The sequence below is a fragment of the Phyllostomus discolor genome, chromosome 7 (genome assembly GCF_004126475.2).
Source record: "Phyllostomus discolor isolate MPI-MPIP mPhyDis1 chromosome 7, mPhyDis1.pri.v3, whole genome shotgun sequence".
In the NCBI taxonomy this organism is placed as follows: Eukaryota; Metazoa; Chordata; class Mammalia; order Chiroptera; family Phyllostomidae; genus Phyllostomus; species Phyllostomus discolor.
In genome coordinates, this window is record NC_040909.2 from 109,623,695 (window position 1) to 109,650,527 (window position 26,833).

The window sequence follows — 26,833 nt, forward strand, 5'->3', positions numbered from 1 at the left end:
TGGCTCTAGACTATATACTAGCTGCAGATTAAATAACTTTGGCAAGTAACCACTCTCTGAGTCTTAGAGAGGATGTCTGTAAAGAAAGGGATGGAATGTATGACTCAGGATTGTGAGGGTGAGATCAGATAATTCAAATAAAATATCCCAGGACAGTGTTTGACACATCCCAGGCGCTCACTGAATGGGTGTGCACTTCACATGGCGTGAAGTGCACAATGAACTGTTCTTACAAGGTTTCTGGATCAAATTTACTTTACTGGTAGTTATTAAAATTCTGGAAATAGCTTCATATTATTTTAAGCTTCTTATATAAAATAACTTCTTTTAGTAAATTAAAAACAAAGTTTTCAGGAATTTCAGACTTGTATTTTGTTTAAGGAGACCGACTGGATGAAGGAAAAGGGGAGTAGCGGTGGAGAAACAACCCTCTGCACTTGTCTTGACTCAGCGCCTCGCACGTGTTTGTTTTGGGTTCAGGACTCTTTTCTTCTTTCCCAAATTGCCTGCTTCCTGGACTGAGGCATGAATCAATCAGCCCTGGCGTTGTAGCCACAGGGATAATAGAAAAGCAAGATCTCAGTAGGCCCTTCTGGAGTCAGATGGCTATAACGAAATTTTGTTTCAGATGTTCAGAAAACAGAAATCCAAGATGGTGGCATACTGGGTGGTTGTTACACTCACCTCTTCCCAGGACCAAGCTGGAATTACAACTAAAATATAGAGCAATCAACCTGAATAACCAACTGAATACCAGTTGAATAGAAATCTTATAAACAAGGATTTATAGAAGAAGCCACATTAAGACTGGTAGGAAGAGTGGAGACGTGAAAAGGGCTGGTCCCACTCCCACAGGCGGTGGCTGAGAGTCTGGAGGAATGTCTCAGCTGCCAAGGTTCCCCCTGAGGATCTGGGGTCTCAACCCCAAGCCAAGATCCCCAGCCCAGAGTACCAGAGACAGGAAGAGGTACACACATAATCTCTGCCTGTGATAATCAGCAGGGATTCTGTCTGCCAGGGAGAGAGAGGAGACTTCTAGACACAGGCATCGTCTTAAAGGGCCAACACACAAAGTCTTGTTTGTATCCTCCCACCCTGTGCTGCAGGGGAGGAAGGATGGAGCAGAATGGAGTAGAGTGAGGAGAACTGTGGTTTGTGGCCCTGGGGAGAGAGCTGAGGGGGCAGCTGCTGGGACCCCTGTGCTGATCACTGTCCCACACCACAGACATCACCTTTCTTAGGGAGATCATGCCCCTACTTATGGCACCAGCCTGGGGGAATACAATACCCACACCCTCTGGACTCTCTCTTCCCCCACCCTGTGGAGCTCATGCCCTGAGCCAGAGTGTAGAGGTCTGTGCAGACTCAGGAAGTGTCAATGACTGAGTGGTGTGGCTTTGGGGCTGGGGCCATTCCGCGACTTTCCCATGAACCTGATTGGCACTTCCTTTTCAGTGGAGTTCCTCTACTCCCACCCTCCATGCTCTAGGTGGCCCCACCTTGTCATGTAGTTGTGGCCTTGCCTTGCTGAGGTCTGGGCAGAATCCCAGAAAGACTGAGTTGTATGGCTCTAGTATGTGGGCCTCTCCTCCCATGTCCTCCCAAGCCTGACTGGCACCTCTGTCTCAAGGGAAATCCACTAGCCCCACCATTTTGACTCCCAGCAGCCCTACCCTGTTGAGTTAGGGCTCCTGGCAGAATCTTGGACCACTGAGTTGTGTGGCTCTAGAACGGGTGCCATTTATTCGTCACATGCCTGGTCAATACAGAGGAATCCCTTCATGAGGCCAAATTTTGGTCTGTCTGGGTTTAATAAACTCTCCTGGTCTCACCATCATGACTCCTTGAGACCCTGCCCCACCACAAAGGTCTACAGTCAACCAGCAGGTGGCAGCTAGATTTGGTATACCCTAGGGCATTTGCTGAGTGGCATTAGACCAAGCACTGGCACTGACTTTGAACCTCTATCAGTCTGGTGAACACCACTTTCCCCCTACCTAGTGGCTCACTGAGAATCTACCTCATGTAACTGGAGTACCATCACAGGCTCTTTCAGTGACTGAGCCTATCAGGTAGCTGTTAGATAGAGGCAGGCAGAAGAGATCTCAGGGTGCCATGGGACTTTTGCTGACATGCCTGGGCCTAATGCTGGTAAAAGCCAGGATTGGTACACAGCTTGGTGCTTCCTGCACACACCCAGGCCCAGCAAAGGCAGCCACAAACTGTGGATCTCTTTGTAGCTCCAAACGGGTGTCTCAGTGCTAGTCACCACTGGCATCTGACAGTGGCCAGCACCAGAGGCCCTCCCAAGAGGCCGCAGAACCAACACACCCAGTAGTGAGCTTCAGAAAACATCAGAGTAGGATCCAATTAGCTTCATAAGCAGCATGTCCAACGGCAGATCTCAGCAGGCACCAGACCCTGCTGAGGTGAATTCTGCTGTGTGGTCAGCACCTGTACAGCAGCTCCTACATTGTAGTTGGGGTCAGTCCTCACAGTCAACCAGTCTGAGGGTCAACCCCACACACAAACAGGCCAATAGCAATTAAGACTCAATTATAACAGAAGGGCTCACATAATCCACACAAGGGACATTCCCCAGATACCCAATTCAGGTGATCAAGAAAATTGTGCCACTTGGTCCCACAGGCCACCTACTACATCAGGCCACCCTACAAAGACTGGGAGTCATATCAAATCTACCTAACACATAGACATGAGTACACAAATGAAGAGACAAAGAAATATGCCCCAAATGAAAGAACAGGAGAAATCTCCAGAAAAAGAGCTAAATGAAATGGAGGCATGAAATTTACCAGATATAGCATTCAAAAAAATGGTTATAAGGATGTTCAAGAAACTTAGTGAGAACTTCAACAAGGAGATAGTAAGCATTAAAAAGGACATAGAAACCATAAAAAAGAAACATAAATGAAGAATACACTAGAAGAAATAAATGGTGGGTCTACTTTAAGAAAAAGAAGGAAAAGAAAAAACAAAGGAACATAGTTATAAAGAATAAAATGGCAATAAACATGTTCCTATCAATAATTACTTTAAATGTAAATGGCTTAAATGATCCAGTCAAAAGGTACTGAGTAGCAGAATGCATAAGAAAACAAGACCCATAACACTGCCTACAAGAAACTCACCTCAGAATGAAAGATATACAAAGACTAAAAGTAAAGGGTTGGAAAAAGATGTTTCATGCAAATGGAAATGAAAAAAAAGCTGGGATAGAAATAGTCATATCAGAGAGACCTCATAATAAAGGACATAACAAGAGACAAAGAAGGGCATTGCATAGTGCTAAGGGGCTCAATCCAAGAGCATACAACCCTTGTAGATATTTATGTACTCTACATGGGAGAACCTAAATATATAAAGAAAATCTTGAAGTACTTAAAGAAAGAGAGCAACAGAAAATAGTCATAATTGAGGATTTTAACACCCCATTGATATCAATGGATAGATCTTCCAGAAAGAAATCAATAAGGAAACAGAGGCCTTAAATGATACACTATATCAGATGGAGTTAACTGATATCTTCAGAGCATTTCACACCAAAACAGCAGAGTATATATTCTTTTCAAGTGCACATAGGACATTTTAGAGGATAGATCACGTTAGGATACAAAACAAGTCTCAATAAACAAGATTGAAATCATATCAAATATCTTCTGTGGCCATAATAGTATGAAACTAGAAATCAATCACAAGAAAAAAAACTACAAAACACAAAATATGAAAACTAAATAACATGTTACTAAACAATGAATGTGTTAAGAATGAGATCATGAGAGAAATCAAAAGCTACCTGGAAACCAATGAAAATAGGAAGACAATCCAAAATCTAGTAGGCCCAGGGAAAGCAGTCTGAACAGGGAAATTCATAGCATTATAGGCCTACCACAAGAAACAAGAAAAATCTCAAACAAACAATCTAACTCGCCACCTAAAGGAACTAGAAAAAGAAGAACAAACAAAGCTCAAAATGAGCAGAAGGAAGGCAATAATGATGATCAGAACAGAAATAAATGAAACAAAGTCTAAAAAAATAATAGAAAAGATCAATGAAATCAAGAGCTGATTCTTTGGAAAGATAAGCAAAATTAACAAACTTTTAACCAGACTCATTAAGAAAAAGAGAGAGAAAACCCAAATAAGTAAAATCAAACATAAAAGAGGAGGAGTAACAGCTGGTTCTACAGAATTAAAAGGGGTTGTAAGAAAATATTAGGAACAACTATATACCAACAAACTGGACAGTCTGGATCCAATGGATAAATTCCTACAAACATACAATCTTTCAAAACTAAATCAGAATAAATCAGAAAATCTGAATATACCAATTACAATTAATGAAATTGAAGCAATAGTAATAATAATAATAATAATAATAATAATAAAAACCTCCCACAAGCAAAAGTCCTAAAATTCACAGTTGAATTTTACCAAGCATTCAAAGGAGAACTCATGCCTATTCTTTTCAAACTATTTCAAAAAATTCAAGAGGAGGTAATCTACACAAACTTTACTTTACAAGGCCAGTATTATTCTAATTCCAAAACCAGGTAAAAAAAAACTATGAAAAAAGAAAATAATAGGCCAATATCCCTGATAAACATAGATGCTAAATTCATCAACAAAACATTAGCAAACCAGACCCAGCAATACATTAAAAAATCATACACCATGATCAAGTGGGCTTTATTTTGGTAATGCAATATCTGCATCTATAAATGTGATATACCACATAAACCAAATGAAAATAAAAATCATATGATCAAAAGCATTTGATAAAATCCAGCACCCATTTATGATACAAACTCTCAGCAAAGTGGGATTAGAGGGAGCATACCTAAACATAATAAAGGTCATATATGACAATCCCACAGCCAATGTCATATTCAATGGGCAAAAACTAAAAGTACTTCCCTTAAGATTGGGAACAAGATAGGGATGTCTGCTTTCAGCACTTTCAATGTAGTACTTGAAGTCCTAGCCAAAGCAATTGGACAATAAGAAGAAATTAAAGGCCCCCAAATTGAAAAGGAAAACTGTCATTATTTGCAAATGATATCATACTGTATGTAGACAACCCTAAAGATTCCACCAAAAAACTACAAGAACTGATAAATTGATTCAGTAACATAGCAGGATACAAAATAAATATCCAGAAATCAGTTGCATTTTTCATTCACCAATAATGAACTATCAGAAACAGAAACAGAAAACAATCCCATTTACAATTGCTTAAAAATAATACCTTGGAATAAATTCAACCAAGGAGGGCCTACACTGAAGAAAGAAATTGAGGAAGATACAAATAAGTGGAAGCATATAAGTGTTCATGGATGGAAAGAATTAACATCATTAAAACGTCCATACCACCTCCCAGCACAGTCAGAAACTTCAAATTGTGTTTCATTCTCTCCTCTTTATCACTGTCCTACAGCCATGTGCTAAATATTATTCAATCCACTTTCAGCATATTTTAAAATAATTGGTTACTGCCTTGACTTTACTGTCATTATTGTCTCAGTTCACACCCTTGCTATGTCCCTTCTGACGGTTTTCTTCTGATCCCTCCCTCACTTCTGTGTTTTTGCAGGCAGCTCAGGGTTTTCTGCTGTGACACTCATCTGCACAGTGTTGCCCTGCTGTCGGGCCCCCTCTCCTGTTCCCTGTAGGACAAAGGTTATGAGAAAGATAAAATTGGAATGCATAATCAGAGGTGAGCAAAAGAGACTACGAGGGACCGGCGTTTGGAAGGGTTAAGTAGGAGGCAATTATAGTTAAGAGGAAATTTTTATAGTAGCACTCATAACTGAGCAGAGAATGGAAATGGAGAAAGAGGGAAAGGAAATATATGACAGATTCCAGTGCCAACTAAAAACTATTCTTTCATTGACCAACAAATGAGTTCAACCCTCCTAAATTCTGGCAAACTTTCTAAAATTATCCAACTATATTTTTAATTATTGATAATGCTGACAGTGACATAAACATCGGTCTTGATAATTTAGCTTGACTAACTTATCTCTGACACATCCTTGCTACCTTACTTCATGTTACACTAAATAATAGTGCTAAATAACAGTGAGCAGATGAGTTGCAATGGAAATTATCTCTCAAAAAGAATGAGTTGTATAGAATTATCACTATTCTGTCTGCAGGTTGAACCTCCTGGGTGACATGAAGGTGCCAACAGTCATACAGTGGCTGGCAGATACTACTCATTGCCAGTGCCCAGCACAAGCCATCACATGTCATTGTTCACGCACAACACTAATGAAAGGAAAGCAATTAGCACATAAAGAATTCTTTTGATTTGGCCTAAGGACCACAGAAAAGGTGTGGTGAATTTCAGTTCTGGAAAGATATATATGTGACTGATGAAGCATTAACACATTTCAAAACCCTATTGCATAATCAAGCCATAAGCCTGGACTGAATTAGCCATAGGCTTTTAAAAATGCCAATGATACACACACTTTGTTGGGTTTCAATATATGAAATGGCAGAGTAGGGGTATTACACATATTAATCCAACTCTCTTCCTAAGGAACCCACAGTGCCACATTTTGACCTACTCCAAGCCCCCAATTCTGTCTCCACTTGACCTCTTCAGAAACTGCTCCTCTGTGATTCGGGAATGTTTTGGAGGGTTCAGCAGACCTTGACTTTGACAGCGTGCATTTCATTGGGACAGAGCAGTCCTCTGGGAGTTCTGACGGTGGGCATCTAAGCCCCTTTCTTTTAGCCGAATCCTTGGGAAATCCTCATATCTGTGAGGCCCATCTACAGCTGAGAATGAGTCTGAGGGTGAGAATGAAAGCTCTTTGACTTCTGAGCTGATTCTCCCTGGTGCTAAAATAGCAATATTTTTTCTGCCCCCAATCATTAAGGAACTAATTTGCATTGTAACATTCATAGGACACTGTTGCCATTCATGAATATGTTTTATTTTTTATTAAAGCAATGGAGGTTATCGTAACAAAGAATAGTCTTAAACAGTGGCAGAGAGGTAGGGAGTCTTGGTAATCCAGTACCAATCCCCTGACCATTAGGTGAGCAAACTGAATCACGGGGGACTCAGGGGACACAATAAATTTGTGAAAGGAACACACCTGGAATCAGACTTCAGATTTCCTGACTCTCATTTCTTTCTGCCCAAGGATACTCCATTATGCCTGGGCAAACCATAGTTGGATAGTGTCTAAATCTGAGGGATGTGGGTAGATTCAGGATGCAGGCATTACATAGTCTGTATTACATGCAAATCGTTACACAGGAGAAATTGTGTTGTACTTCCATGCTTTTTCTCCTGGCAGCTCTTTTTCTAGCACAGAGAGATGCACGTACTTTCCCTGGTTGTCTCAGGGTTTCCTTAAAGCCTTCACAGGGGTGACACCCCGGAAACCCACCTGTGCTTGGTCTGTTTCTTCTATGCATCCTCCCTCCTCCAAGTCTTTCTCGGGTCTCATTCCTTTATAGCTCCTTGTCACTTTGGAAGAGGATGTGGTGGGTGAAGGCCCTCCATGGTGTTAAGGACTCTTTATGACGCCTTATTTCCCTGCACCCCTGTCTATACCCTTTCACTCCCACCACTCAGGTAATTGGGCGTTGGACCACAGACAAAGTCAAAATTGATCTATTACCAATTACATCATTTAAAAGAAACCTCTTTTTATTTTGAAATAATTTTAAACTCCTAAGAATGTATAAACATACTGTTAAGGGTCTGGATGCACCCTCTGACAAAGCTAACATCTCACCTAACCGCAGTGTGGAACTTGAGGAAATGGGCGAGACGATCCTACTGAGAACGGGGGCTTTCTTGTGAAGCAGGGGCTGGTTGCCTGCGGGCGACCTCTGTGTAGCACCTAGTGTGGGGGAGGGGGCGCTGTTCTGCCACTATGCCAAATAGTCCTTTCCTGGCCATGACGCTCTCAGGGTATTCCACTCAAACATGCAAACAAACGCAGAGGGAGGGTTGTGCTCCAACGGACCTGACAGGAGGGCAGATCACCTAAAAACAGGGGTTTAGCACCTGTGGGAGGGACGCTCTCACCATGCTGACTCTTGGGGCTGGCCCATTTCTTTTGCTTTTCACTAGTTTCCTATGCCCTATTCTGAAGCTTGCTCAGTAAAAGCACTATTTAAAAAAATTTAACTTCCTCAAGAATTCTTATGAGGGAATTGTGTGGGAAAGTGTTCGAGATTTTTTCTTTCAGTTGATAATACCCAAACCCATTTTGATAAAACCCTGATGAATGGAATTGCCTTTTTATACATGCCTTTTTCCTACAGCGGTTATTTTCATGGCTTCAAAAAACAATTTCCGTTTCCTATGCTGGTATTATTTCAAATATAATGCAACAATGTGCAGGCTGGTGGGAAACATTGAAACGAAAGCTCTAGTTTGTCAACTGAACACTTCACTTTCTCTTTTCTTTTTCTTCTTCTTTTTTAATGTAGGTTAAATTTTTCCAACTTCATCACTACTGACATTCTGGGCCAAATGAGTCTTTGCTGTGGGGACCTGTCTTGTGTATTATAGAATATTTCACAGCATCCTCCCCCATCCTCCCTATAGTTGTGACCATAAAAATGTCTCTAGACATTGCCAAACGTCTGGGACAAAAGTCGCCCCAGACAGAGACCCACTGGTGTGGAGTCGAGGAAAGAACACTGGGTGGGTTTTGCCAGGTGTTGGTTCTGGTTTTAGTTCGTGACAAATAAGCCAAGGGACCTCGGACCACTTAATCCTTCAGCAATAGAATGAGGGACTTTGTCTGGAAAATCTGGAAGGTCAAACAATCCAATTATTTAAAAGATAATACTTGGAGATCATCATAAGACTGGTGGGATGCAGTGCAGACTGTTAGATAGTGACAAGACATGGAGGGAGCTCTTCCATTACTTCACAGAGTAGGGGATGTTGGTAGGTGTTTGGGTTTGTTTATATTCTGTATTAAAGTATAGTTAGGAGCTCTTCTTTAAAAAGCAAAGGAAGCTCCTGTTTTGTGGCATTTCTTAGTCTTTACAGTGGTAATGTGCATTGGGAATTTTTAAGAGAGAGTTTTGCAATATATTCCCCAAACTTTATTGAGAAATAGTAGGATAGAGGTCCAAGATCCATTGGGTAGCTTATGATTTCATGTTTCTTAAATACCCACTTTTTTTCAACTAGTCATTTATTCAACACTTTTAATATCTGGTACGCATCAGATATGTGACACGAGGGTGGTAGCAATAGCCTTGAGTGGGCAGAATAGCACTGTGCTTCGTTAGAAATGTATCCTGCAGAAGTCAGATCCTGCCTCTTACTTTTTGTTGGTAATTTATTTTGCCTCTCTAATCCTCAATAAATATTAGCCTTCTCTGCAGAAGAGAGAGCTTATGCAAAAGCAAGCAGTTGAGAAATAGGAGAGGCCCATCAGGAAGGATTACGGAGGGGCTGGCAGGCCCTGTGCAGGCCTGGGGCCTTGTCCTGTCAGCATTGGGGAGTGATGGGAGGGTTTTCACGGTAGACTTGTATTTGAGTTCACTCTGGCCACGGTATACACTTGAAGAGGCAAAGATTGAAATCTAGTGAGGAGATAACAGGACTTGAACTGAGACCGTTGAAATAGGTGAAAAAGAGGAGGAGGATTCAGGAAATGTTGAGGAGATAAAATGGGCAGAAGTTGTTAAAGTCATCACATAGGGAGAGAAAGAAGGATAAGTCAGTTTATGTGAGCAGGAAAATGTATGCATTAATTCTATAAGACTTTACTCAACTTCTACTATATGTGGGGTTTATCAAAGTGCCCTCACAGCACTGGGGGTTTTGTGGCAGAAATGGGAAAGGAAATAAGTAACTGTGATAGAAGGTGGTAAGTGTCATCACGTGGTGGCCACAGGATACAATGAGGGCTCATTTCGGGGGACCCATCCAGGTCAGGAGAGCCAAGCCAGGGTTTCTGGATGGACCCAATGTATCTCGCCGGCATGACTAGTTAACCATGAGGAGTTAATAATCCTGAAAGGTTATGGGAACAGAGTTGGGGTGGGAAATAATCCAAGCAGATGGAGTAGTATTTATGGAAGTCCAAAGAGTAGTGCTATTTCTTTTTTAAAAAATGCGACATGACCTCCTATAATTTTTAATTCCATTGGATAATGAACCCTGTTTTCATGGAGCCATGCTATAAAATAACCTAAAGGCAAAGATGTGGCTTATTTCATGTATATGTGTTTTTAAAAATGAATTATTGAAGAGCTCAGCAGTGCCTTTGGAAACAGTGTTACCGTTGCTGCTGTCAAGACCCTTGTTGAAGGAATACACAAAACCCGGCTGACCGGGCGGACACACTCATTCCATACATAATTGAAGAGTCAGAGGCTCTGCCGCACACGCCAGTGTTGTCTTTCATCTGAATGTGTAGTCTGATGATTAGTAAAACCCCCTTAATGGGTACAGCAAGTTATTCTGCCTGGGTGGGAGCCTTTTTACTAACTTAAGCAGCTGTTTAAACTTTCATAAGCAAAGTAATTATTAAATCTCTCATGAATATGTTGGTTGGAACATTTGTTCACATCTTAACCTTGAGTTGGAAAGTTTTGGAGGGGGGTGGGACTAAAGAATTTTAAGCTGGCAAATTTTATTCCTTTTCTCTTCTTTTTTATTATAAGCTTTTTTTTTATGGCCTAGAGCAGCCAACCTAAATCATGGAAGGAAAAATACATGTGTGGCAAGCATGAGACATTTCATTGTTTATTTTTCAAATTTCTGAAATGTGTGCAGAGCTGTGCATGCCTCTGGGCTCGTAAAGACAGCAAATGGAAACAGCCCAAGCCAGGAGACTGTTGTAGATAGATAGCCACCCAGGTAGGCAAAGCAAACCTTGGAGAGCTTACTCTTTCCTGTGCTCGATAAGTCATCTTAGTGTGCCAGAATGGGACTTCCAACCAGGAGGATACCATATTTCATAGGTCTGAGTGCCTCCCTTTTATTAGTAATGAAGTTATGTAGTATAAATAATAATCACAAGATGAATGATCATCTACATTTAAGGAGCAGCTATTGTGTGACAGACAGTATTCTAGATGCTTTTCATGCGTTTTCTCCTTTCATCTTTGCTAACCTTGTCAAATAAGCAGTGCTGTTAACCTCATGTTACGAATGCAGAAGCTAAGGCTTAGAAGCTCACAGAGCTTCTGTGGGGCAGATCTAGGAGTTCAACTCATTTGTCCTATCCCAGGACTTGTCCTCTTTAACAGTCCATTCCCCTGTACTCTCAGTCCTTTTCTACTCTAGTTTGTGAAATACTGCTACCTGAAGAGTCCCTGTTTTATCCTAAATGAAAATAAAACCAGCGCAACTGTCAGCACTGAACTCAACAACAACAAATGCTTGTTGAACACCTACTATACATAGAATTCTGTGTTACGAGCTTGGGAACTATTTTGAGGCAAAGAGGAGAGATGATAAAGGGGCCTGGCCTGGTGGCTCAGTAAAGCAGGCAGTGAGCCCTGGAACTCAGACTCTACAGCACAAAGTCAGAAGTCAGAGCCCGTGGTCCTGCAACCCCGCACCCTGGCTGCGCACCTGGGGTGTCATGTAGCACTTGACCATTTGCAGTGTACTCTCACCTATATTCTCCCATTTAATCCTAACAGTACGGCCAATGACTACAATTGCTACTTTAAAGATGAGGAAGCTGAGCTTCAGAATAAATGACCAAGTCAGACACGCATCTAATAAGTAGAAGATAAGGTTCAAAGTTTGATTCTTCTGTAACATGCTGTAGTCACTGCCCAGAGCCCTGCAATTTAATATAGCAAATTCTGTAGGAATGCCCTAAAGCAACCTAAAAATGAAATTGTTTAAGTAAGTAATTACAATATAATGCAATAAGAGCAATCATGGTGGTTTTGAAATGTGTCCACAAATTCTTTGATCTCCTATTAAAAGTACATATAGGTTGTACTTAGTGATTTACTTCTAACAAATGAACTGTGGCAGAAATGACACTGTGTGATGTCTGAGATAGGAACATAAAAAGCAGTGTGGTTTCCACCTTGCTCTTCCTCTTGGATCACTGCCTCTTGGAGAAGCCAGCTGCCATGTTGTGAGGATACTCAGGCCACCCTGTGCAGAGGTCCACACAGTGAACAGCTGAGGCGTCTGGTGTCAACCAGCATGAATCAGCCAGCAAGTAGAACCAAAAGCTCCAATCAGGTCTTCAAAAGATGGCAGCCCCAGCCAGCATTGTTGACCACAACCTTATAACCACCAGCTTATAGCTAAGCTGCTCCCAAATTCTTGACCCACAAAAACTGTGGGAAGTGATAAATATATTTTGAGCCACTAAGTTTTGGGGTGAACTAATACAGCAGTCAAGGAGCACAGATACACAGTAAGGAATTACTGTAGCTGAACTGTTAGGAATGCTGGCTATTAAAAGCTGAGAGAGATGAACAGGAATTTAATAGATGGACAAAGAATTTAGTAGGAGGTGTTCTGGGCAAAGAGAAAAGTGTGTGCAAAATAGTACAAAATTGTGTCACTGCAAGGCACATTTTATAAACAGCAAATAAAGCACAAAACAAAAACTCACAACTCAAAATACATAGCACTTGGGGTATGAGAAACTTACTACATTATATGATAATATATCAACAAATGTTCCTAAGTCTGCAAGACATTAAGTTCCATATGGGTTATTTAAGAAGATAGGAAATCAATTAAAACATTGAAATATTTACTTGAAAAAATTAAAACAAAAAAAGTAGTGTATAAATCCTTAGTGAAAGGGAAATCCAGGCTCTCCAAAATAGTCACCACCCTGTGTTGTTATTTCACTAAGCTCTTGGGGTCTGTGTTTTGAAAACTTTAAGCGTAAATGTAGGACCAAGAAATAGCTAATGAAGAACACCTGGATTTTCTCCAGGATTTCACTCTACCAGTTCTGCTACAACAATCAGGTAGAAATTAACATTTTATAACCAATTATATGTTTTGCTTGGCATCATGCTAACTGACTGAATTTTTTAAAAAAGAGATTTGCCCAAATTGACTTGTTATTCTAGGCCATATCTCATTCCCTGAGTATTTATTGAGTGCTACCCATGTGCTACCCACTGTGACAGGCCCATAAACCAGACCTTCGTACTTGGGTCGCAAAAATCCTTCGCATCCCACTTCCAGCTCCAGTATTTTCTAGAGTTAATAGCAGCTCCTGGTGGAAAGACTACATTTCTTGTTGAAGTTGGATTTTCATATAAAATTAATACTTATTCATTTGAAAAACAGAGAAAAATTAAAAGAATGTTTACTCAGAGACACATGAACTCGAGACAATTGCTGTTAACATCTTGCTGCATTTCCTTCCCTGTATGTTCTTCTATGAATATTTTTATATCGTTATATTTTGTGCATAGTGTCAGATCCAATTTTTGTTTAACATCAGGCAAAATAGCCCTTGGAATAGAAATGTGAGATCTTGAAGTTATTCTAACGAATGGATATTCTGTAATTTACTTAACCTCTCATTAGACGTTTTGATTATACATAGATTTTTTCAGTAAAAACCATGTTATAAATAAATAAATATGCAGCTAGGGAGTTTTGAAGTTGTCTTTTGAGCTGTTTATGGGCTTTGCTGAGATGGGTGATTTTGCATAACAATCGAAGGCAGCTCAGGAAGAGCTTATCACGATTTCTCTCACTGTCGGAGAACTGTCTTTTGAAAGTTGTAAGATGACTGTGCATGCGGCCATAGGCCGAAAGTGCCGCCATAGTTATGCTGTTAGTTAAATTAAACATGAATGATCGCATGAGGAACGTTATTATTCGGTGCACATTCCTGACTCTTAATTTAAGGTTAAACTAACTTAAATTAATGTCATGTGAATTTTTAGCAGCAATTATGGTCAGCGAATGCATGTTCTTTCTTAGTCATGCCTCATCTCTTTGCGAAATTACAATGTTGCATTCCAAATTTATTCTGACCAGATTTGTAAGTAGCACTTTCTCCTCTTTTCTCTCAGTGTTTATTTCAGAAGGCTTTTGGGTTTATACTATAAACCACCATTTGTGTACTTTCATAATAAGCCTCTAAGAAGTGGTCCTGCATGTGAGAGCCAAGACCCAGTGCAAACCAGGGTACTGGACCCGGTCCTTTCTCTGTTCTTCAGGGAGTATCGTGTGGACCATAGAGATGCCAACGTAACATCTCTGTTCCAGCCTTTCCTCTCTCCATCTGTCTGGTAGACCACCACCCAACCAATATTCCTCAGGCAGACCTCTATGTGGAAGTCACCTCTGCCAACCGTCTGTTTTAAAGAGTCAATGCCTCCCCACTTCCTGTAAGACAATAGCCAATGCTCCCTAAATCTGGCACTTAAAGCCTCGAATCCACAAGATATTACCCTAGTGCTACCTTTTCCCACAGACGTTCTAGATGCCCAGGAGACTCTCTTCCCTATTCCTTGTCTTCCCCATACAATTCCTTTCTCTCTATCTACCTGTTGGAATCTTACCTCCTCTTTCTTTGTTAATTTATTCACTTTAATTTAATAAATATTTACTGAGCACCAGTTGCATACCAGATGCTGTTCAAGGGTCAGCTCTCATGCCACCTCCCCGGAGAAGCCTTTCCTGGCCCCTCAGCGACGTGCAATGTTCCTCTCTTCAGAACTTCCATTGGTCTTTTCTACGCTTCTCTCCTGTCACAAATCTGTATAGCCTGTTACTGTGCGTATAGTAGGTGCACACAGTGCTTTTTGAATTAAAGAGAGAAGTGAGTGAATGAATACATGAATGAGTTAAGGAATAAAAGCAAAGTTTTTGCCTTCTCTACCAGGAGATACTAGTGATTAAAATAAAATGGTTTAACTGGAATAGAAATTTGAGATTGTTATGGGTTTTGAGTCTATGAAACACACTCCACATGGTTTTCGTATTGGGTCATTCCCAGCAGAGAAAGGAATGGATGGAATTGCCATCTCCTGATTTCCAGACCAATGTGGTAGCGTGCTCCCTCATTCGACACTCTCTAGATACTGAAATCAAAGAGGGATTCCATTTTAAGCTTTTCATTTTAAGACATTATGTTTTCAGGATATCATTGAATAGAAAAATTATACTTTCAGGGTGCTGGTAACCTATTTTAGCATTCAAACATGTAAACATATTAACCACGGTGGTTACAAAAACATCACAGATTAAGTGATTTTGAGAAACCATGTATTCTGGACAATGAGTAACAGCTAGGTTTGTTGACTAGCTCCCAACAGAAGTGAGTCATCAAAACAATAATCATAACCATCAGCTTGTGTTTACCGTGTGTCCAAATCCTCATTTAATCCCCCATGCAACTCTGAATCAGGTACTTTCATTTTCCTTGTTTCACAGATGTGCAATCAGAAGTCTAAAGAGATTAGACAACTTGTCCGTGCCCACTGGACTAGTAAATGTGAGGGTGGGCAGATTAAACCTTAGTCACTCAGTCTCAGAAGCCCATGCGTTTAAGCTCTGTGCTTCTGTTCAACCTTTGTGCTCTTCCTTGTCTACCAATGAGGTTAGAAAATGTGTGGGCTTTGTCGGTGACACTATACATCCCAGATCCTCTCTGTTACTCAAATGATTTTTATTTACATAATCATTGCTATACTATTTGTTTTGATAGCTCTATAAATGATAAATAAGACTTTGGGGTTGTTGGGTTGTTGTGGGGTTTTTTTTTTGCAGGAAACTATTGAAACCACAGAAAAGGGGAATCTCAAAACATGTGCAGAGTAGGTATGACTTTCCTAAAGATGATGGTTCTTTCAAAATCTGGAGTGACTTTGAGTTCTGTTTTCTTATATTTAGGGAAAAGAAGTAAAAACTATGGTAGGCCTCTGATTAAGGAGTGAGAGTTTGAGAGGGGTGATTTTGTCTGCCCAGGATCCCTTCTTTTGGGGATGGTCTCTCTTCCAACAGTTGTGCTTCTGGTGGATGGCTGGCTCCTACTGCTAAGAACTGGAATCTTGAGCAGAGACACAGCGGGACAGAGGGTGTTGAGGCTGAGTCACTCCTGATGTTGCCCTGCACAGCTTAGGGTCTCTGAGCCTCAGTTTTCCCTTCAAAAAAAATGGGTTTTGTATATCCCACTGAGTTGTTTGAGGATTCAGTGAGATATTGCCCATGAAAGCTTTGGCACTGAATTCTTATTCAATGAAAGATAGTTACTGTGCTCTGTGATTAGTCGTCCTAGGGACAATTCTTTCTTCTCTGAAAGAAGGAAAGGCAAAAGTAGACTTTCTACTGAGGCAGCAAATACAGCATTAGTTATGGTACTTGAGAAGAATATCCAACCTCTCAAATGCCAAGTAGCAAAAGATAATCAGGGTGATTGTGAACTGCAGGGTTACTGTTATGACACTGCTGTACAAACTGATGATATGTCATTCTTTAAAAACCAGTGATACAAAAGAAAATCAGGCCACTTGGGGGTGAAGGGTTTAGAAGGGGATGTGGAAAGAGTAAGAAGGATAGTATTCTATAAAGGAGTAGCCATTCAGTCATCTAGTAGCCAATCCCTTTCTTAATGAATAGAATTATGGTGAGCCTCTAGAATGTCAATAAATATTCCACTGTGAGTGGTGAGAACTTCAAAAGTGAAACAGTGCATGTTGGATTTGATAATAAGAATAGAAAGAATTATAAATAAGATGTTCAGGAGGCATCTGTGTGAAGGAAATCTAGGATCAGACTTCCCATATTCCAGCTGATGAAAGGTTGTGAGCAAAATTAAGACACTGTTGTGGAGAAAGAAAAGATCCTTCTGGCTGGTAGAACATTGGTGTGAAGTGATGGGGAGTTTTGATCAAGCATGTAGCTTTGGTCTTTATTAGACGCACATGGTGAAGAGTATTCAAAGCCATAGGTGCAGCTACATACCTACTTAAAATGTGACTTTTTGTTATGTTATTTCAAGCTTGAACAATCACTAATTCACCAGCAGTTATACAAAAAGTAGGTCGTATGGAATGTGGAATGTGGAATGTGTTTCCACATAGACATGAGGCTGGAAATGACTGTTTAAGTCATCTTCTGGCATTCAGTGCACCACAAGGAGGGAGAAGGATAAGAAAAAGTCCATATAAGGGGCCCAGAATGATGGAGGAAGAGACTTTCTTATCTTGGGACTTTGGGCCAACTCTTGGCAAAACAAACAAACAAAAAAAGATGGTGTTGTCTCTTGTGGCTTCTCTTTTCTGTCCTCTTCTTCCAGGTCTGGTATACTTCCTTCCTAACAGAGTCCTCGTGTTGCAAAACAACCTGGTAAAATAGGGATTATACCAGTGATAAAGCTGAGAGAAATGAGGCTCAGCAAGATTTATGTAACCTGCTCATTCATGTCCATGTAATAAGTAAATGGAGAAAATAGGTTCCATAATCACGGATGTCTTTTTAAAACTCATGAATTCCAATATTTTGGGCTTGGAACATTTAAGTTAAAAGTATCACCACTAACAAAATAAAGGAATCTAGAAGGACTATAGTTGGAGTGGGGTGTGGGCAAAGAAAAGGTAAGCTTGGTTGTAGATATATTCATTTAGAGCTGGCTTGGGATAGCCATGTCTTGCTGTCTGGTTACAAGAGGAACCTTGGTTTGTTGCCCAGTGGTAGAGATGGGTACACTTGGGTGTTTTGTTTATTGCAGAAGAGTGGAGGATAAATGAGTGGATACACAGGCAGACAGAGGCAGCCAACTAGCTAGGTAGGTTGATGGATAGATAGATAGATATTTGTTGGTGAGTTGTGTGTTTGGAAGTTGGAAAATGTATGCAGTCACTAGTTAGTATTCTTATTGCTTAGCAACTTTATTTTCTCATGTACCTATGAAATAGAATTTCCATATTTATTTTTTGTGCCTAAGGGCTGATCGTGCTGCCTATGAATGATGCACAAGTGACAGTTTTGTATTATGAGTTTTTTTTTTCTGATTCTTGAAATCATACAATCTCAAGATTGGAAGGGAACTTATTCTCTCTTAGATTTGCTCTGTATTTAGACTTTGCATGAGATCCTTAGTGATGTATCCCAGTCCTTTAGATAGCTCTCCCTATATGAAAGACCTCACTTTTGAAGTAAAATCTTCCTACCTGAAGTGGATATTCACCAGTTGTTTCCACTTTGATCCATGGAAGACAAATCCTAGTATCTTTCCCATATGAGAGCTTATTGCTCATTTGGAAACAGCCTCCATGCCTCTCCTGGTGTTTTCTTTACTGAGCTGGGTTTCTCCTCCATCTATTCAGTGTTTGTTCCAGGGACAGTCCTTCAGGGAAGGACTTCTTGGTTCAGGTTCAGGGAATGCACTCAGCAGATGGCCTCCAGTGATTGTTTCACTGTTGGAGAGCGGCTAATCCAAGGTCACACCCTGTCTTGGTGTGGTCCATGTCCAATAACTGATTCCTATGAGGGTATAAAAGCCCAGTTATTCTAGTACAACGTGTGATAACTCTGACCAGCCGTTTGAGTTTTAGAGCTGCCAGTAGGGTCAGCCGAGGTCATTGCTGGGCTGCATTACAACTTGACTTTTCCTTCTGTTCCTCCTTGTTCCTTCCCTTCCTGTTCTCAGGTGTTCATTCCAAAGGTATTAGCAGTCTGCATGCGAAACTCTGGTGCAGGCTGCATCCTATGAAGCCCACTCTGTAATGCATGGCTTCAAGTCTTGGCATTAACCATTTGTTTCTTTATGGATGTCAACACTTTGGTAGGGCTTTTGAAGTAGATGGACAGATACCTAGGGGTAAATCTCCTGTATGACCATTATATATTTAGCTTTGAAGAATATTTTAAATTAAGTTTCATTGCTATGAATCTAATATATAAAGCCAATATAACAGAGAGAGAAGTGGAGGTGCCTCAGCTTTGGTTCCCCCTCAAGAGCAGAGCGTGGCACAGAGATTCCCTATAAGTATTTTATTTTGAGAAGTTATCCCAAGGAACAGAAGTGAAAGACTGGAAACAGCAAAAGAGGGAGAGCTGATATAAGGGTTCATTATTGAGCTACTCAGCCCTACAGGCAACTGGGGTGAACTCCTTCCGCAGCCTTTTGAGAAGCCAGGTCAAGTTGTCTGCCAGAGGATGAAAGAGGAGAGTATTTATCTACCAGCTCCTGATCCCCTGGTGAAGCCTCGCCCCATGAGGTGTCACTCTCTTACACTCCCAGGTTTGTGCCTACCTCAGAACAGCTGAGTGAGCACCTGCCACCTCTCCAGGAGGCACAGCCAGAAAACTCCAGTTAGAAAGTGAGATTCCAGGTGCAGCTGAGGCAAGATGTCGTCGGGTTATGCCTGTGCACAATTGGTTGCTGCAGCAATCCTGGGACTAAAGTTTGGACAGAAAAGAAGGAGACAGGCACAGGAGGGGATGAATACAGGGTGATAGCCACAAACAATAAGATTGTGCTTCTGGGACTTTGTTCATGTATAGATTTTATGGGGGACAAAAATCAATGGACTGGATTTTCTCTTAACAAGTCCATAGAACTATCACTGGGCTTCTTGTTCCTAAACAAAAGAAGTAGAGAAGCTCTCTAATGAATTGGAAGCTGTGAGGTGGTATGCTGTCTCCTGAATAAAATACTTATCTTGGCTAGCTACACTTATCGACAATACATATCATGAAGACAAATTGCAGAAGCGCTACGTAAAAGTTCACATACCCCTCGTGCTTTTCTACCAATAGTGGTCATTTACTGCCAAGTATTTTGGTACTAATTTGTCTAATAATTCCTTTAATGTCTTTGATTTAGCTGCTCCATGCCCACTGCATTTTGAATGTCACAGAGATTACACCCTAATGGTGTTAAACCTTGTAGCAGTTTATTGTTAAACTGGGGTGAGGAGCCAGGGAATTGGGAGGTAGCTTGAAATTCAAATGGAAAAACATCTTTCATTGTATGGGTGAAGGCAGGCACTGTTTTAGCATCATATCCTGTGTAGGTACTACTGTCCCTTACGTGTGAATTAGCCACTAGTGACTCAGCTCTGAAATGGTTAGTTGTAGGAATCTCCATCACTACATAGCCATAGTTTTTATTGGCAGCTTCCTAATGAGCTCACCTTTGGAGTGTCAAATGGTAGAGCTATGGGCTTTCTTCAAGAAATTTGAGAGATGTAGTCAGACAGCCCATTAGCATTTTTATTTACTTTGGGAGAGCTTTGAGTCCCAAGAACTGCCTCAGATTGTCCTGGTAGTACTTGCACTGTCAAATAAAACATGTCAAAAATTTCACATTTCTCATCATGGGAATTTGGCAGTAATGGGACTGAGTAGGCCAGGACTAAGAGGTTGGTGACAAAGGATGAGGCTGGTGAGAGCTATACATCAACAAGACGAGTTACCCAAGATGCAGAAGGAAGAAGGTCAGGTAGGGCAAAGAGGGATATACTGGGTAAAGTTTATGAAGCTCATCTCAGAATCGGGGAGCCAGTTAGGAAACAGAGTAGAAATAAAGAGATGGGGGTCCTAAGCTAGAAAGCACAGGAAATCAAGTCAGACTGTAAAACAGATGTATAATCATTGCAAATATTTATCATGTGTCACTTATTACATGCCAGGTGCTATCCCCAACATTTTGTGGGTGTAAGTAATTTCATTCTCACCAGAAGTCTATGAGGTAGGTGCTATTATCAAACCTATTTAGCAGATGAGGATACTGAGGCAGAAAGGAGTCAGATAACTTGTCCAATGTCATTTCTTAAGTGCCTGAGCTTGGCCTCTACCCAGATAGTCTTTTCCCAAAGTTCATGCTCTTCTGAATATTGATTATCACTTCCATACATGCTTCTAGGCATGAGCTGCTTTTATGTTATAAATTTCTATGATGAGAGGCCTAGACTGGTTCAGGGGGAGGGAGGGAGATGGGAGTGTCAAACATACATTTTATATGCCTTCCCAGGTTCATCTGGGCCAATTGCATCTTGCACGCTGCCCAAGGAACCACCTAGTCACCTGCACTTGGAAAGCTGGGCCTTTGCCTGTCAATGTGCCACAGGCCAGCCAGTCCCCAGCTTGGAGCTCTAGCTTTTCCTGCCACTTTAGGACTTGGATGAGATAACAAACCATAGGGCCTAGGACAAAGCTCCATAAACATCGAAAGAAGCTGGATGGTACCATCTGAAAATGCAGAAGAGTTAACTCCCTGTGGAGTAAAACCTGGCCAGAGGAAAGTGGTGGACAGATAAATTCCCTCGTCTTCCTCTGTGCCATCAACCACTGTGAGGCATGAGATTTTCCTTCTGTAATATCCAGAAAAGTCCCTTGTGGTAAGTGGTTTCACCTGCCTAAGGATCTCTTGCATCTTTCTGTGGTTTATCTCGAAGCCGTAGGCAGAGGCAGCATAGTCATACTTCAGTTGGCATTGTGTGATGCCCTTCCTTATCCTTCTTTCCTTCTTCCGAACCCTGTAGCTCTGGGTCCCACTCCCCGACTCCCTACCTGTGCTACATCATTAAAGCCAAGCTTAGAAAGTGGGCCTGGACTAAAAGTCAAAACAGATAGAGGAATGGGCAATGTCTCCGCAATACTTCATTGTTCAGTGACAAAAAGGACACTGATTCCTTGAAAAACACTTGTAGAATAAAGTGGAAATTGATATTATGACTAAAGGTAAGCTTCAGTACTTAATAAGAAGTTGCTCTGACCCCAGTGTGAGAACACACAAGAGGAGGGAATGTTAGGAGTGAAGAACAGCCAGAATAGTCCCTCCCTGATTGGGCTGCTCGGGATCACATTTGCTTTATTGCCTGTTATGTCTGCCACCTCCTCCTCTTCATGTTACCAATAGTAAAAATAGCCACCGTTTTCTAAACACTCAGATATACACCTGATATCACACTAAATGCCGTGTAGTTGCTCATTTACTCCTTTAAGGTAGAAAACTGAGACTCACAGAAGTCACTGTGGAACAGCTAACGAGTGCTAGAGTCAGAATTCAAACCCAGGCCTGCCCCCTGACTGCTCAGAACTGGTCCCTTCTGCTGTCTTCTGCAAAGCTTCTTATCAAAGAAGTTACTCGGAGCAGGGAAAAGCCACACATGGAGAAAATGTGGCATGGAAGCATCTTATTCCCTTTGTTCTAACTTGCTCTAGAAGCGACTTCTGGTGGAGTCAGCTGTTGGTATTTGGAGAATCCTCACTTATAGGAGGAAGTGTTCATTTCTGGGTAGCAGACTGTTGATCCTTCTCAGGCCAACAATACCTCCTATTGTAAAATAGTAATTGGACCCTCTGGCTCCTTGACCATGCTTTTGTGTAGTATTGGATTGGCATGACTCAGTCCCCTAAGTCTGCCTGACAGAGCCACAGCCTGAACGTGGCGATCTGGAGGTCACCCAGCCCACAGCAGCCAGCAGACTTCCTCCTTCACAGGTGTCCTCGGGGACCCCAGTTTTTCTTTTAAATTATTTCTTTGAATTTATAGCTTTTCTCTCCCAACTTGCCCTTCTCGGTACACCCCCAGAGTTGTGTTCATGCAGAAATAGGACTGCATTTGCCATAGAAGGAAGCTGCTGTCCAGGAGGTCCATGCAAAGAAGACTACAAACAACGTTTCATGGTTGACTTTCAGATGTCTCCTACCACTTTTTACCCTCCTTGTAATTAGAATTTCTGCTGTTTTTATTATTTAGTTTTCCTTTGTTTCTAATATTTGTTGTTGTTTAAATGATGGAGACAAAAGGCCCTTGTGGGAAGCCATGAGACGTGGGATCTGATTTGCAGCTCTGGCTTACCAGTTGGGTGTGATTTTGATCAGTCACCTAGTCCTTTGGGAACTGAGTTTATTCACCTGCAAAATGGGAGAGATGGGCGATATTATTGATTCCCAAACCACACTGACCAAGAATCACCACAGGTGCTTTTTAAAAAGGGCCCCATCTTAGATCTATTAACCACAGTTCAGGAGAAAGGAAAAGGAAGGAGAATGAGGAAGAAGCAGAGGACCAGAATCCATAATTGCAACAAACCCCTCAGGGCAGTCACTCTGACGCATAGTTTAGGGGCCACTTTATGCAGTATCACCAGTGCTACGACTGTACTGGTACCGTTTGCATATGTGAACTCTGTGGGCACCGTTCACATAGAATTCAATAGAATATGAATGGTGCCTCTTGGAATTGTGCAACTCAGCAGCCCTGTATGAGCTGATTTCAGCAGGGTTATTTCTAAGCACTCATATTCCTTGATTTTAGGACAATAGCATGGAGTGGGGTGCTTTGTGGCTCAGAACCATGTGGTTAAGGGTAGAGGCACAGTAGCTATGACAGTGGAATAGGGAAGTGGAAGGCAGCTTAAGAACAGCTAACGAACACTAACCCACAAGACACTGACTATCAGGTTGTCTCCCAGATTACGGCTGGTACCCACCTGAGAAAGGCAGATCCGTGAAGAAAGCAGAGCATCAGAGCGGGCTTGGCCCAAAAAGTGGGCCTTGAGTCAGGATTCCCCAGACAGGGTTGAGTTGAGGAAGAAAGCTGGGATGCAGTGCGATTATATTAAATGATTACATATAAATGATTTTTTAAAAAATCATAAGCTAAGGATATGTGGCTGAGGTGCCTTAAGGCATGTCTGTTGTCTAGGACAGTGCTTTTCTTAATTTGCATGAGAATTAGTGCCTCAGGTGAGGCACTTGTCAAAAATGCAGATTCCTGCCATGCCCCAAGCCACTTCTGATTCAGTGGGTGTGGAGGGAGCGCCTGGGCTCTGCATTTTCCATAAACACCCAGAGATCATACCTTGGGGATGCTGCCCTAGACGACGAGAGGAAGCGTGGTGAACTCTACCCCCGAGTAGATAACCCTTGTATTCCTTGGGAATTATATTAATTCCTTTGAGCTTTTGTTTCCCTTGTGTAATATGAATAGTGATGCTTTCCCCTACCAAAATCACAAGCCTTAGGAAAATATTTCAAAATAAACTATATAAATAAGAGATATGGTGCTAATTACTTAGAAATATACATGAATAAAAGTGTGTGTCATGGGGTTGTGTAAATTTATCCCCACCCCCAGCACTTAGTATGGAAATACACATATGGAAATTACTAGGTATATCTGATTCAGTTTACTTAGGAACATTTGAACAACTTATGGGACGTCAAAGTGGCAGAACTTCTATTATCTGGGCCTATTAGAAGACAGGGTCTGCCCAAGTAGGGTACATGAAGAATGTTCCAAGGCAGGCTGATAGAAGGAGCTCAGTAAATAAGGAAGACAAATGCTGACCAATGAATTGTATTCATAATATATTTTATATATTTCACATACTGTGTTCTGATTTGGAGAATGTGATAGTAGAAGGCTAGCTGTTATAACAAAGAGACTCAACAATATAGTGGCTCGAAAAGCAAAGAAGCTTATTTGTTGTTCATGTAGCAGGTCTGCTTTGAGTGGTCCGCATCTGCTGGGAAGCTCAGCCCCCCATCGTCCCCATTCAGAGTGCAGTTTCCTTCTATCTTAGTGCTCTGCTGTCACTCAGGGCACTGTCATCATCTGCATTGCAGAAGTTGGCTTGTCACCTGGCAAAGAGAAAGAGAACATGAAACATCTTAAGGCTCAGACCTGACAGTGGCATATATCTCTTCCATTTGTAAGGTATTGATGAGCTTAAAAGCACCACCATGCCCTGGCTGGTATAGCTCAGTGGGTTGAGCATGGGCTGCGAAGCAAAGGGTTGCCAGTTCAATTCCCAGTCAGGGCACATGCCTAGGTTGCAGGCCAGGTCCCCAGTGGGGGCCACGTGAGAGGCAACCACACATTAATGTTTCTTTCCCTCTCTTCTTCCCTCCCTTCCCCTCTCTCTAAAAAGAAATAAAATACAAAAAATTTAAAAAAAGAACCACCATGCCTAAGTGAAAGGGAGGCAAGAAAATGTAGTCCAGCTGAATAGCAATAAGCCCAGCTATGTGTCTATTACTAATGCTATAGAAGGAGAGGAGCACAGAGTTGGTGACTAACCAGCAGTCTCTGCCACAGGAAAGGTATCTGGAACTTTCAAAGTGGAGCCAGTCACTCCTCGTCATGGCTTCACTAACCGGCCAGAGCTGCTGTGCGGTGGAGCATCCTACTTCCCTTGACGTGCTGTTCCCAGCCTGTCTAACACCTCACTCCCAGTATGCTGCTCAGCCTGCGAGTTACCCTGGACAGTGCAGGTGCTGGCATTCCCTTTTCTCAATTTTAAGGTTCTTCTTCTGTGTCCTGCGCAGGTCATGAGAAAAGTCTCCTTGAGCCCTGCCCTACAGTTAATAAATGTGCTGTTTGAAAAATCTTAGCAACAGCACCAGTATGAATTGTCTTCCTTTTGCTTTTCTCACAGTTGTGACACAATGAATTTTGAGTGTGACTATTGTCACATAATGGGAGACTCTGAAAATTAAGTATGTTTTCTGAAAGATCACCCAGGCAGAAAATGAGTTCACAGATTTTCAACATTTTTACTGATGGTTCTCAAGTCTTCCCCTGTTCCTGCTCTCTCTCATGAGGGAAAGATGGAGAGAGAACAGTTCACCACAATAATGTATTTCTGCATTCTTAAAGTTTGAGTTTGTTTCTCATTATTTTCTGATGTTTAGCATTATTCATAACACAAGTTCTTATGATCATCTGCCTTAGGATGCTCTCAAAGTGAAGCCCGTCTCCTTCCATGCATCTTGTGAGATGAGTGACTCAGACTGGAGGCTAGCAGAGGGCAGGCACCGTTAAGGAGACTGGAAGCAGACTGATACACTAGTGAGAGCTGCTGTCCGGACGGGTACGCTGGTTGAGAGAGTGACCTCCCCACCATGGGAATTGGATTCCTATGAGACTACGCTGTAACTCCAGTGAGATGAAATTACTTCAGAGAAGAATCTGAAGGCAGGTGAGAGGCTGAGAAATTGCTCAGGAAGCTCAGACTACTAAAGGCAAAAAACATTTCATGTGTACAAGTGGAAGAAGAGCAAGTGGATTACTTTCCTAACAGCTAGTTGAGATTGTTACAAAAGTCTTACTGGAAAAATTACGCAGCCATTTCTCTTTTCAGTTTTATGCGCTCACACATTACACATGTATTTTCAGGGAGGGGTGTTTTGTTTTATTTTTATGTCACAATTTAATGGCCTTTTACATTCTCCAGACCTAGGCCGCTGGCCATATTCCCACAGTATTCTGGAACTCCTCCCTCTACCCTTAGCCTGCCCCGTCACCTGAGTGGTTTCAGTGCCTCACCATCTGCATTTTCATAGCTCGGTGAATGTTTTATCCTGGATTTCATGTTTTGCCACTTGTGATGACAATTTATAATGAAACCAAGATGTGCCCTATTTTGTGTCCAGCAATGGATGTGTCCCGGAGTCTGCCTGTGATAAGCAATGTGCCTTCAGTGCGGGGACAGCTGTGATGTGAATGGATTTGTGAGGGGGAATGGCCTTTCTTTCTTTTCCCATGGATATAAAACTTTGTTATAGTAAACTAACCCTCTGATATCATATACAACTGCTGGCACTCTAGATTGTTTTAATGACCACTCCTATTGCTTAACACTAAGCATTACCATCTGTTTCTTTCTTAATTATAAATGCAGCAGGAATTCACAATTACATCAGCAACCGTGGAAATAAAATGGAGTTAGAGGCCTTGTTCTTAACCCAAGGCAGCCTTCCTCTAATGCGTTCCTTCTGTCGCAGGCAGTGGGTCAGAGGGGAGACTTCCTCCGCGGCTTTCTCCTCCCCTTCTCCGTGTCCTTAGCACGAGAGGCTCATGCTATAGATTCAGCAGTTTTCTGTGAGAGAGCGAGAGAG

The 26,833-nt window shown here is 41.6% G+C and overlaps 1 protein-coding gene across 2 annotated transcripts in view; it reads left to right on the forward strand.

Annotated features, from left to right (window-relative positions):
• CPQ (carboxypeptidase Q) overlaps nt 1-26,833 on the forward strand; it is a 404,327-nt gene that overhangs the window by 179,213 nt on the left and 198,281 nt on the right. The window lies entirely within an intron of this gene.